Source organism: Saccopteryx leptura, chromosome 2 (assembly GCF_036850995.1).
Source record: "Saccopteryx leptura isolate mSacLep1 chromosome 2, mSacLep1_pri_phased_curated, whole genome shotgun sequence".
NCBI lineage: Eukaryota > Metazoa > Chordata > Mammalia > Chiroptera > Emballonuridae > Saccopteryx > Saccopteryx leptura.
In genome coordinates, this window is record NC_089504.1 from 360,743,803 (window position 1) to 360,755,051 (window position 11,249).

Below are 11,249 nucleotides of genomic sequence, written 5' to 3' on the forward strand. Positions count from 1 at the left end.
TTTTCCAAACAGACTTTTCCGTGACCCGTGAGACCAGGTGGTGTAGGTCCCCCTCCTTGGTGCCGTCATAGAAACCGAACCCCCTTATCGCAGTCTATTTTTATAGTGCGCACGCCCGTTTGTGAAGTCTCCTCCTCTAGACGATGGCCTCCCAGAGGGTAGGGACATGTGTTACTCACCTTTGGGCTCCTGAAGTTTAGCACGGGGCCTTCCGTAAACATTGGTTGAATGAATGGGTCCACAAACTGTTCCCTCACGGAAACAAAGGCAGTGTTCTCCGTACCTGGGGCAGCCCCAGAACTTCCGGGGCTACTATGCTAAGCAGTTTCCCAGGGTGAGTCCCAAAGAGGGGTGTGCAGGACCCAGCTCTGGCTCAATGACATCACCTGGGCAGTTTAAAATGGGGTGATTACACCTTGGAAATAAACAAGTGCTACAAATAGAGGGTTGGGGTTTATGAGAGACAGCTTATCCCACACCCTTGAGTCTATTCATTTCGGGCCCAAGAACTCGTGTTTGAGAATTGCTGGCCAGAGATGGGATCAGCAAACCACAGTAACCTGTGGACTTAACCCAAGCTGCGACCTACTGTCCATAGGACTAGGAATAGTATTGACAGTTTTGAAAAGTTGCAGAAGAAGAAGGAGGAGGAGGAAGAGGAGGAAAAGGGTAAGAGGAGGAAAGGAGAAGGAGAGAGAGAGGAAGATGGTGGAGGGGGAGGAAAAATGTCAGACATCACACGTGCCTGGACTTAAAATGTTTACTATCTGTTCTTTTACAGATAAGTTTGCTGACCTCTGATCTAGGGGCGCTTCTTAGCCCTGATCTTACATTGAACTCACCCTGGAAAACTCTGAATACATTCAAGGGCTTGGACCCATGAAACCTGAGGGGAAGGGTTTACAGATTTAAAAGCCACCCCACCAGGGGAATCACCCTTTTCTGTCTGTCTGGGGTACCAGGTCTCCTGGCCCCCAGCCTCCTTCACAGCTCCCCCAGCTCACTGTTACCCCCACTTCCAAAGTGGTCCCTGCCATTCTGAGCGCTCTGAGTCCCCAGCATGAGGGTCTCTCTGGGGTGGCCTTCTCTCTGAAAAGCCTACTTTTACCTGGAAACCGAGGGGAGTGGGCAGGGCCTCAGGTGGGCCTCGTTTTAGTCTGGGAGGGGTCGTGGGAGGGGTGCCCAGAGCTGAGCTATGTTTGGTTTGGCCACTCACTCCCACCCAAAGCCTGGAGCCCACCAAAGACATTGGGCAGAGAGGTTATTCCTAGTTGTGGGTAAACTGGCTGGGATAGAAGTTATTTATCACCCATGGCAGAGGCAGAAAGAATATTTAAAATCTTTTTCTGCCATCTTACTGAGTACCCTGGAGACGGAAGGGGTCCAGGATCTTGGGAGATGCACCCCTCACCTGCCGTAGGGCGGCTGCTTGCTTTGAGGGGTGACTGTCACAGAATGCGGTGGGTGGGTTAGCCAACATGCCAGACCCCATAACACGGCTCTGATGACGTGGGCGGACTCCCTAGCCCTGGAAGGCTGCCTTCACCTGAGCAGGGGTGGAACTTCTCAGGTGAGGAGCCTCTCCCAGAGCCAGCAGCCAACTCTTTTTGCATTTAGTCTGTGTCAGTAATTTCCCTTGGATAATGGGTTGCTTCTTTAGAAATAACTAAAATTCAAATAGATTGCTACAACTTGGGGAAAATCTAATTACTTGGTGCAAAATAAAGAAATTCAATGTATAGACAGGTGACGCAGCTTAGTGATTAAGAGCGTGGACTCTGGAGACAGATCACCTGGGTTCAAAGCCAGCCTTGATCACTTACTTGCTACCCTTACAAACTCAGTCAAGTGACTTCCACTCTGTGCCTTATTTTCCTATCTGCATAATGGGCTCATTCAGTTACTTGCCAGAGTTGTTGTGAGGATTAAATGCATTTGTACACATACAGGGGATCCTTGGGTTACGACAGTCTTGACAGACGACGTTTCAAATTTATGATGCCCACTTTCATAAAAACTTTAAAAAAAAATTGAGATGTGAGTGTTTCAGCTTATGCCATTAGCGTCCTACTTACAGACTACGCGGGCAAACTAGTCTGGTTGCGCCTGGCGAAAGAATACGCCATATTCTTTTCCTGTGGCTCGGTTGTGTTTTTACGTTCTAGAATGATGATGTTACAGCTGTGTTAGGATAGGTAAGTGACTTAGGCTAGAGGGTGTGTTTCGACTGACACCGAAATTGGGGTTACATCACTGTCGTAGGAACGGAACTGTGTCGTAACCCGAGGACCACCTTGTGAAGGGTTTGAATCTTCCTTGTTATTATTGGCATGCACGTGCAGCACCTCCTGCCTCTGAGGCTATTAACCAATTCTGGAAATGCCCCGGGCCACGCAGCTGCATGGCTTTATCCAGCTTGCATCCTCCCGGCCTGGCTATTTTGAAGGACTCGTTTGAATGCATGCGTGTTGGCAACGTGAAGGGCGATTCCCAGACTCTGCCTTCATCCTGTCATTTGAAGGGGGTGCGGGCTGAGCCCAGTGGGGACCACTGTCGTGGCAGGTCCTGCCTTTCTAAAAGGCTATCTTTTTTTCTGAGCTTTGCAATGCAGACTGGGAGGCAAAGGGAAAGAAGGGAGTCCGCGGGCAGTAACCTGTTCCAGGATGTCCACCTGGGGAAAGCTTCGGGATGCCGAAGTGACTGGAAACTGGGAACTTGAACAGATAAGGGGGTGGGCAAAAGTAGGGTTACAGCTGTGAGTCAGTGAAACATGGAGTTTGTTCTCGTGTTATTATTATATTCATAACCTGCGTTTCTTTTTCCATACGAACAACGGTAAACCCACCTTTGCTCACCCTCGCATTTGATATTGAGCACGTCTTCTGCTCATATGAAAGAATGAGGAACAGGAGGAGGACTAGGGGGCCCACACTCCCTCCCCCCCCCCCCAGGGTTGGATAGGGAAATTGGGCGTGAAAGGTGGGAGGGGTGTAGAAACACCCGGGTTGTGTGAATAGATGGGAGAGATTTCAGAGAAGTTGACCCACCTGTATAGACCCTTTTGCAGAATTTGGAAAGAGAAATTTTAAAGAACTTGAAATTTTAATTTAATTTAATTTTATAAATTAACATACATAAAGTTGACGTTTTTTTGGAGGGGGGGATGTGCAGTTCCAAAATTTTAACCCACATAAAGATTGGTTGAGCCAATGCCACAATCCAGATACAGAGCAGTTTCACCACCTCAAACACCTCCCTGTGCTATCCCTTTGTAATCACACCCTCGCCCCAATCCTGACCCCTGGTAAGCATGGATCTCTCTCCATCACCGTCACGTTGTCTTTCCAAGCACGCTCTATTGTCCTACACTGCGTAACCTTTGGCACCGACCTCTTTCACTCCTCTTAGTGCCTTGCAGGTTCAGCTAAGCTGTGTCCACGGCACGTTTCTTTTCATTGCTGAGTCATGTTGTATCCATGGCATGTTTCTTTTCATCGCTGAGTCATGTTGCCTTGCGTGAGTACACCGCCACTGGCCTAGTGACTCACCGCGGAAGGGCTGTTGGGTTGTTCCCATTTTTGGCAATTACGAATAGAGCTGCTACAAACATTTGTGCTTCTGTGTGAAGATAAGTTTTTCATTTTCCTAAAGTACACATGCGGGAGTGGGATTCCTGGGGCCCCCGGTACGTGTATGTTGAACTTCATAAGAAGTTGTCAAACCGTTTTTTAAAGAGCAGCTGTTCTATTTTCCATTTCCACCAGCAAGGAGTGAGCGTTCCAGTTGCTCAACATCTTTTCCAACACTTGATATTGTCGGTATTTTATTATTTTGGCCACATTCTAGTCAGTGTGTAGTAGTCTCTCAGAGTGCTTAAAGTACTTCCCTAATGGTTAAGGATGTTGAACATACTCTCAGTGAAATGTTGATTAAGCTCTTTTGGCCGTTTTTAAATTGTTTTTATTTTCTTATTGTTGAATTATGAGAATTCTTTATATGTTCTGGATTCAAATACTATAATATGTTGCATTTGTCATTTGGGTCCCCAACCCCCTTTCCAGGTTGTAGTTTCTCTGTGTGTTTTCCCACTTTTCTGAGACCTGACCAAATATATGGCTGCTCACATGACATGGATGTCATGAACATGTTTTTGTTTGTTTGTTTGTTTTTTTAAATAAAAGGAAAACATTCCTAGGATGGAATTCTATAAATACACCCAGCATGGCTGTCGGCAACATAACGTGACCATTTTGTAACTGGCTTTGAACATTTCTAAGGGGAAATGGGGGGAAATCAGAGAAGCAGAGAACACAGCGTCGTGTCAGCAGAAATGTAGGTTAGAAGAACGAGGACATAAGGTAAATTCTTTGGGGAAGAGGACGAATAAGCTGTGGATTGGCCGAAGGCGAGGAGAGTGTTTAGGAGCCACGGACCTCTTAATTCTTCTGCTTTGACACCCAGAGAAGCAGACGCAAAAAGACTTTTGGATGACAGGGTTTGAATCTCATCTTAGCCCCTTAGAAGGTTTTGACCCTGTGAGAATTACCGTATATCCCCATGTATAAGACACACCTTTTAAAAAAATTTTTTTGGTGTGAAAACTGGGTGCATCTTATACAGTGGTCGTAGTCTCTTTACTTGCATTTGACAGTGATGAAGAGTTGTATGAATTTTATGATGAATAAAAGTTGAGCTCAATAATTTTATGCAATACATTTTCCCCCCCAAATTTTGGGCCCCCAAATTAAGGTGCGTCTTATACATGGGGAAATACGGTAGCTCTCCTCTAGCCCTCGATTTCTGTATACGATAACCCTGCTGAAGACCTTGCTGAAGACCTTGCATGATACCCTCTTCATTTCCTTTGATCATCCCAACACTCCCCACCCCCGCCGCCGTCCCCAGCCTTGGGTAGATTTTTCACACACTCACAGGCCATTTAGTGTTCTGCTGAAAAACCGATTGGAACCCTCTGCAGATCTCTCTGTGCAACTCTCTCCTCTCTGAGGTCTTGTTCTTTGCACTCGAGCTGTTTTGTTCTCCTTGGATTCTTGCCTTCAGCGCCTCCACTCCAGGAGTCTGACAGCCTTCCCTTGCATTCCTCTCTCTCTGCACCATGGCCCACATACAGAGTCGTGGACTATAGATGAGACGTTACTGCCTTTCATCACTGATGCCGACTGTCCTATACATGGTCATTTCCTATGTTTTCTTTGTTTGTGGTTGTTTCAGAGGGGCGGGTACCTCCAGTGTCTGTTCCCCCATCTTGGCCAGAGTGGAATGTTATGATTTACTTTTCATTCAGAGGGTCTCAAACTTTGGACTGTGTAAGACTCACTTGGCAGAGCTCACGTTAAAATGCGGATGATCCTACCAGGAATACTGGGATCTAGAGAGAGAGAGAGGAAAAAAAATATCTCTGTTAGCGCGGTACACTAACCACGAGTTTCCAAGCACTGCCTTTCAACTGCCTTCCACCTTCCGACGGCACCTGCAGTGAGCTCTATCGATCTCAAAGTTCAAAGTGCTCTGCTCTCGGATGGCTTGGTTCCAGCCTGACATCTGCTTGTCACTAACTGGAATCTTGGTGTCAACCTCTCTGGGTCAGATAGCGTAACCACCTCGCAGGGTTAGAAGAAACACCGAAGAGGATAAACCACGTAGCGCCTAGCACTCGGTCCGTGCTGGCTGTGATGGCGTGCGCTGTCTCACTCGATGGGCATCAGAGCCCATTTTACAGATGACCTTGGAGTCTTCAGGGAGATGGACTGACCAAGTCATTTGGTCGAGAAGTTGCACAGTTAAAACAGGAACTCATGTTTGACTTCTAGTCCAGGGGTCTCTGGACCTCAGCTGAGTCTGAAATGTAGGTCTCTAGCAAGAGATGGAGTGTGTGTGGGTGAGGCGGTGTCGGAGAGGAACAGACGCTCCGGATGCAGGAGCTCGGAGGAGCAGAAGTCACAGAGGCTGGCCCTCGCGCCTCACCTGCTTTAGTTGGGGACGCTGTGTGATGCCTTTGGGAGTCCCGGGGGCAGACGGAGGGTGGAGTTTGTGGAAGGGGCCAAGCCCTGAGCGGGCTGAGCATCAGGAGAGGGTGGCAAGAGCCTTCAAGCATTTGGTTCTTGGTTTTTCTGTTTTCTCCCATGACCTCTGTTCACACGGGCGGCCGAGGCCCAGAGTCTCGGTTCCTTGCCCCCCCCCCCCACGTCCTCTGGGGTGTATCGCGGTCGTAATGGCTGGTTTTAAATGTTTCAGAAACTCTAATGGAGATCAGAATACATCTGTTTTCTGCTTTTTGCATCCCCAGTTATGGACGTTTGATGAATAAGTCATGGGGAAATGAATTAATTATTCCTTAATGATTCGTCTCTTTGGCAGAGACGTGTTCCCAGAGAAAGGGTATTTGGTAGAGAGGTGACAAAGGAGCATCTTGGTGCTGACTCAGGAAGTGACGCATGGCGGCGGCTCCTTGGGGCTCTTCCAAGCCCCACAACGCTCCCCTCGGAAGGCTGCACCATCGGGCACGGCCAGCAGCGGGGGGTTGGGGGGGCAGCGGTTCACGGGGAGCGATGGAGGAGAAAGCAGACATTACAGCCACTTCTTCCTCCGTCCCGTCCCTGCGGATTCAGGAAGACATTCATTCATTCTAGAGCACGCGGGGGTCTGTGTGAGAGTCACATTAGGAAGACCCCAGTCTCTCCTTTCCAGGTCCCGTGCCCAAGGCAGAAATTCAAAAGCATCGGAAAAAACCCAGGATCAAGGGTCAGCCTGCCTGCTTAAAATAATAGAACTTTTCAGCCCAGCGGTTCCGAAACTGTAGTGTACATCAGAATCACTTGTGGGAACTTTTTAAAAACACGGACGAATGGGCCCAACTCCCAGAGTTCCTGGTTCAGAAGCTCTGGGATGAGACCACAGATTTTCGCGTTTAGCACGGTCTCAAGCGCTGCCGCTGCTATTGCTGGTCCAGGGACCACACGCTGACAAGTACATTCTTCCCCCATGGGCTCCCGCCTCGGTTTCTCTGTTCTGTGGTGTTTCTGTCCCCCTCACCGTGTCTCCCCCTCTACGTCCCTCCCTCAGCCTTCTGCCCCATGTTCCCCGGGCCCCTCCCTCCCTTGTCCTGCACCAGTTCCAACAGCCCCCCACTCCCGACTGGACTTCCTTCCCAAGCAATGGCAAGTCTGATCTTCTTGAAAACTGAAATGCAGGTGAGACAGGTGGGAAAACCAACGTAGCCCCTGGCTGGCAAGGGACACTAACTGCAGGCCGTTCGGGACAGGACAGGCTGGCCAGGACTCAGAGTTCCCCACAGCTGACAGAGCCGCCCGGGGCAAGGGCAGCTGGCCAGGACTCCATGCCATGGTGGGCAAGGTTTGCTCTCCCGTGCCCTGGGAGAGAGGGGGAGAGATGGGGACACCCCGAGGGCGGCCTCCGAGCACAAGTTCGGCTTCAAAGATCCTTCCCAGTGGTTCTAAGACTCAGATGTGCCCGCATCAGGGTGCCCTGGAGGGCTTGCTGAATTCCACTGCTGGGCCCCGCCCTCACAGCCTCTCATTGTGTGGGCCTAGTTACAGACCCGTGGCCCTGCCCTAAAAATTTCCAACCTCAAATACTAAAGGATCTCTCCGGAGGGGCAGATCCAGGGGGGACTGCGGCCAGAGATGAATATTTGTTGAATAAAGGAATCGAGGAAAGAATGAGGATGTGTCGCTGCCGTGAGGTCGGAGGCAGCTGCCACCTGACCACCCATGTTTAGTCCTTGGCTATGTACAGCCCTCTCGTCTCTCTCTCGTCCACTGAAACCGTGGGTTCCCAGGCTGATACAGGCTTCCCCCGCTCTCTGAATGTACAGTGTTCCTGTCCAACCCTTCAGAACCCCAAATGTCACAGAGTCAAGAAGCAATTACCACTAATTTATATGGAAAAAATGTTTTAGTGTTCCCAGACCCAAAATGCAATGCTCGAACAATGGCAACACCTAACGGCATTGGCTTTTATGCTCAACGTGAGGCCCTTCTGAGCTCGGATGGCTTTTCTGGTCCTTTAGGACACGTCTTGCGAATGAACACATGCAATGAAGCCGGTAAAGCCCAGATGCTCACAGACGGCTCAGGGCCGTGGCGGCTGGCGGCTGCGTCACTGAGTGTGGAAAGAGCTTGAGGGGCCACTCTCGCTGCTCGGGGTGTCCTTTCTGCCAGTCACTGCCACACTCTGAGTGACACTTCTGCTCCCCTCTTTCCCTCGATAAAAGCAGATAGAACTGTGCTTGGTTTCTAACCATCTGAACCTTTCACACAAATATCCCTGGCAAGGAGTCACTTACCATTCCAGCCCCTTTTCTGCCAGATATTATTATTTTTTATTTATAAGATTATATCTAATGGGGTGACATTGATCAATAAGAGTACACAGGTTTTCAGGAATACATTCCTATAGCATTTGCATGGTTGGTTGTGTTGTGTGCCCATCACCCAAAGTCAGGTCATTTCCCGTCACCAGATATTGATTGGTCCCTCTTGACTGCCTTCTCCGCTAGCCTCCACCCCTGGAAACCACTTCACTTTATCTGTGTCCATGAGTCTCAGTTGTATGTCCCACCTATGTGTGAAATCATATAGCTCTTAGCTTTTTCTGATTTACTTATTTCACTCAGCATAATGGTCTCAAGGTCCATCCATGGTGTCATAAATGGCAATATGTCATCATTTCTTATGGCTGAGTAGTATTCCATTGTATATATGTACCACCTCTTCTTTATCCAATCCTCTATTAGGGGACACTTTGGTTGTTTCCACATCTTGACCACTGCGAATAATGCTGCATTGTTATGTTGGCTTCATAAAATGTGTTAGGGAGTATTGAATATTGCCTCTTCTTCAATTTTTTAGAATACGTTGAGAAGGGTAAGTACCAAATCTTCTTTGGATGTTTGGTAGAATTCACTAATGTAGCCATATGGTCCTGGACTTTTGTTTTGGGGGAGATTTTTGATAGTTGTTTCTATTTCCTCCCTTCCTCCCTGCTCATGGGTCTGTTTCTGTTTTCCTCTTCTTTGTGACTCAGTCTAGGAAGATTGTACAGTTCTAGGAAGTTATCCATTTCTTCTAGATTATTGAATTTGGTGGCATATAACCTTTCATAGTATTCTAGTATGACCCTTTGTATATCTATGATGTCTGTGGTAATTTCTCCTTTTTCATGTAGGATTCTCTTTATATGAGTCCTTTCTCTTTTTTTCTTAGTGAGTGTAGCCATGGGTTTGTCTATTTTACTGATCTTTTTAAAGAATCAGCTCTTTGTTCTATTAACTTTTTCTATAGTGTTTTTGTTTTCTATTTCATTTAGTGCTGCTCTAATTTTTTACTATTTCCTTTCTTTTGCTGACTTTGTTCTTCTTTTTCTAGTTCTTTCAGATGTGATGTTAGGTTGTTTACTTGGGACCTCTCTTGTTTCTTGATATAAACCTGAAATGATATAAATTCCCTTCTTACTGCTGTTTTTGCTGCATTCCAGAAGTTTTGATAAGTTGTGTTGTCATTCTCATTTCTCTGTATGTATCTTTCGATCTCTGCTGTTATTTCTTCTTTGACCCAGTTGGTTTTTAAAAGTATGTTGTTTAATTTTCTCATTTTTTTTGGTTTCTTTACTTCCTCTTTGTAGTTGAATTTTAATTTCAAAGACTTATGGTCCAAGAATATGCTTAGTATAATTTCAATCTTCTTGGATTTGTTGAGATTAGTTTTCTGGCCCAAGATAGGTCTATCCCTGGGAGTGACCTCTTGTTCTGCTGCAACTACCTCTCCTTCTGTCCTCCCACCCCCAATCTCTCCACTCCTCCTGGCAGAAGGAGACCCAGTCATTTCTGGTTTCTCCCTTCTCCAAAACCCCAGCTGACAAAACCCCAGAGGCCTGGTTTTCTCTCTTCCTTGGAGCCCAGGGAGAGATTAAGGGTATCTCTCACACTGCCATTACTCTGATATTATCTCCAGATATCATTTTGTCTACTAGGAATGAACATAATCAAGATCATGCTAGGTGCTTCCAAGTGCTGAGATGAGACATGGACCCCAAATACCACATCAAGTTATTTCCCAAAAAAACTGTCTAATTTTTCTTATGGTCTTTCTTCCTTGAGAACAAGAAGAAATAGCTATAAAATGAAGGAAGCTGAGCTTATTGTTTATTTCTCCGTTACCAGGCCCAAATTATCTGACTCCTTTTTCCCTTATTGTTAGATTTCTTTACCCAGCAGGCTCTTGGGTCCTTCATGCAAATGAGTTTCTGAGCCAGCCTCAGCAGTGGCAGACCCAGCTTGTGATCCAGCTGGGAGAGGCTCCTCTTTCCCTGCAACACTGGAACTTCACCGAGGAACAAGCTGAATCCTAGGGGGTTTAGATACTGATTGGGAGGGGGCTGCGGAGCCTGGGTGGACCCAGCCTTCCCCTCACGTGCCCATTTTCCTCTGGGTTTGCGGGTCATCTCGGAGGTAGACGGTGGGAATGAGGTGGTGTGGAATGGAGATTTAATAGTGGCAGGCTTGATTGACTTCCAATGGCTTTATATGACATAAGTCCTTATGGTCCTGGAATCATTAAAAGTCTGAAGAGGTCACCTAATGTGTATATCTCTATATTTTGATTTCTACAAAGGAGAAACAGTATGCTCTAAGAAACCTGCCCTGTTAGGAGGCAGTGTGTGTGTGTGTGGGGGGGGGGGGTCATCACAAATCATAATTGATCCTTGTGATTGTGATGTCCTTATCATTAATCTCTGATTGGCAAGGATCACCTAGAAGGTCACTTAACCTATAAGTGGCAGAGCTGACTGTGTTCTGGGCACTGACAAAGCCCAAATGCCCTCCAAGGAAGCCGATGGGATGAGAGGGTTGTAGAGAGGGCCTTGGAGAGTGGTAGGGGGTTCCCCAGGCCCAGCCCCTTGGGAGAACCTGCTGGGAAGACCAGTCCAAATCAGCTCTAGCCCAGCTCCATGTGGCCCTGCTCAGTGGAAATGGGCGCGTCCCGTTCCCTCCTCCCTCTCCACCCTGCCGTGGCCCCGTGATGGGGCTCCTGCACTCAGGGCTCTGGTATCTGCTGTGACGCATACAGCGTGCAGGGCACGGGGCACAGCCAGGCTGAGGCCTGAGGCACAGTGGTCCGTGACTCACCTGATGACCCAGCACGCATCACCTCCGTCCACCCCTACCCGGCTTGCCCTGCCTGAGGCCCAGCAGGGCTCTGGAGAAGCCA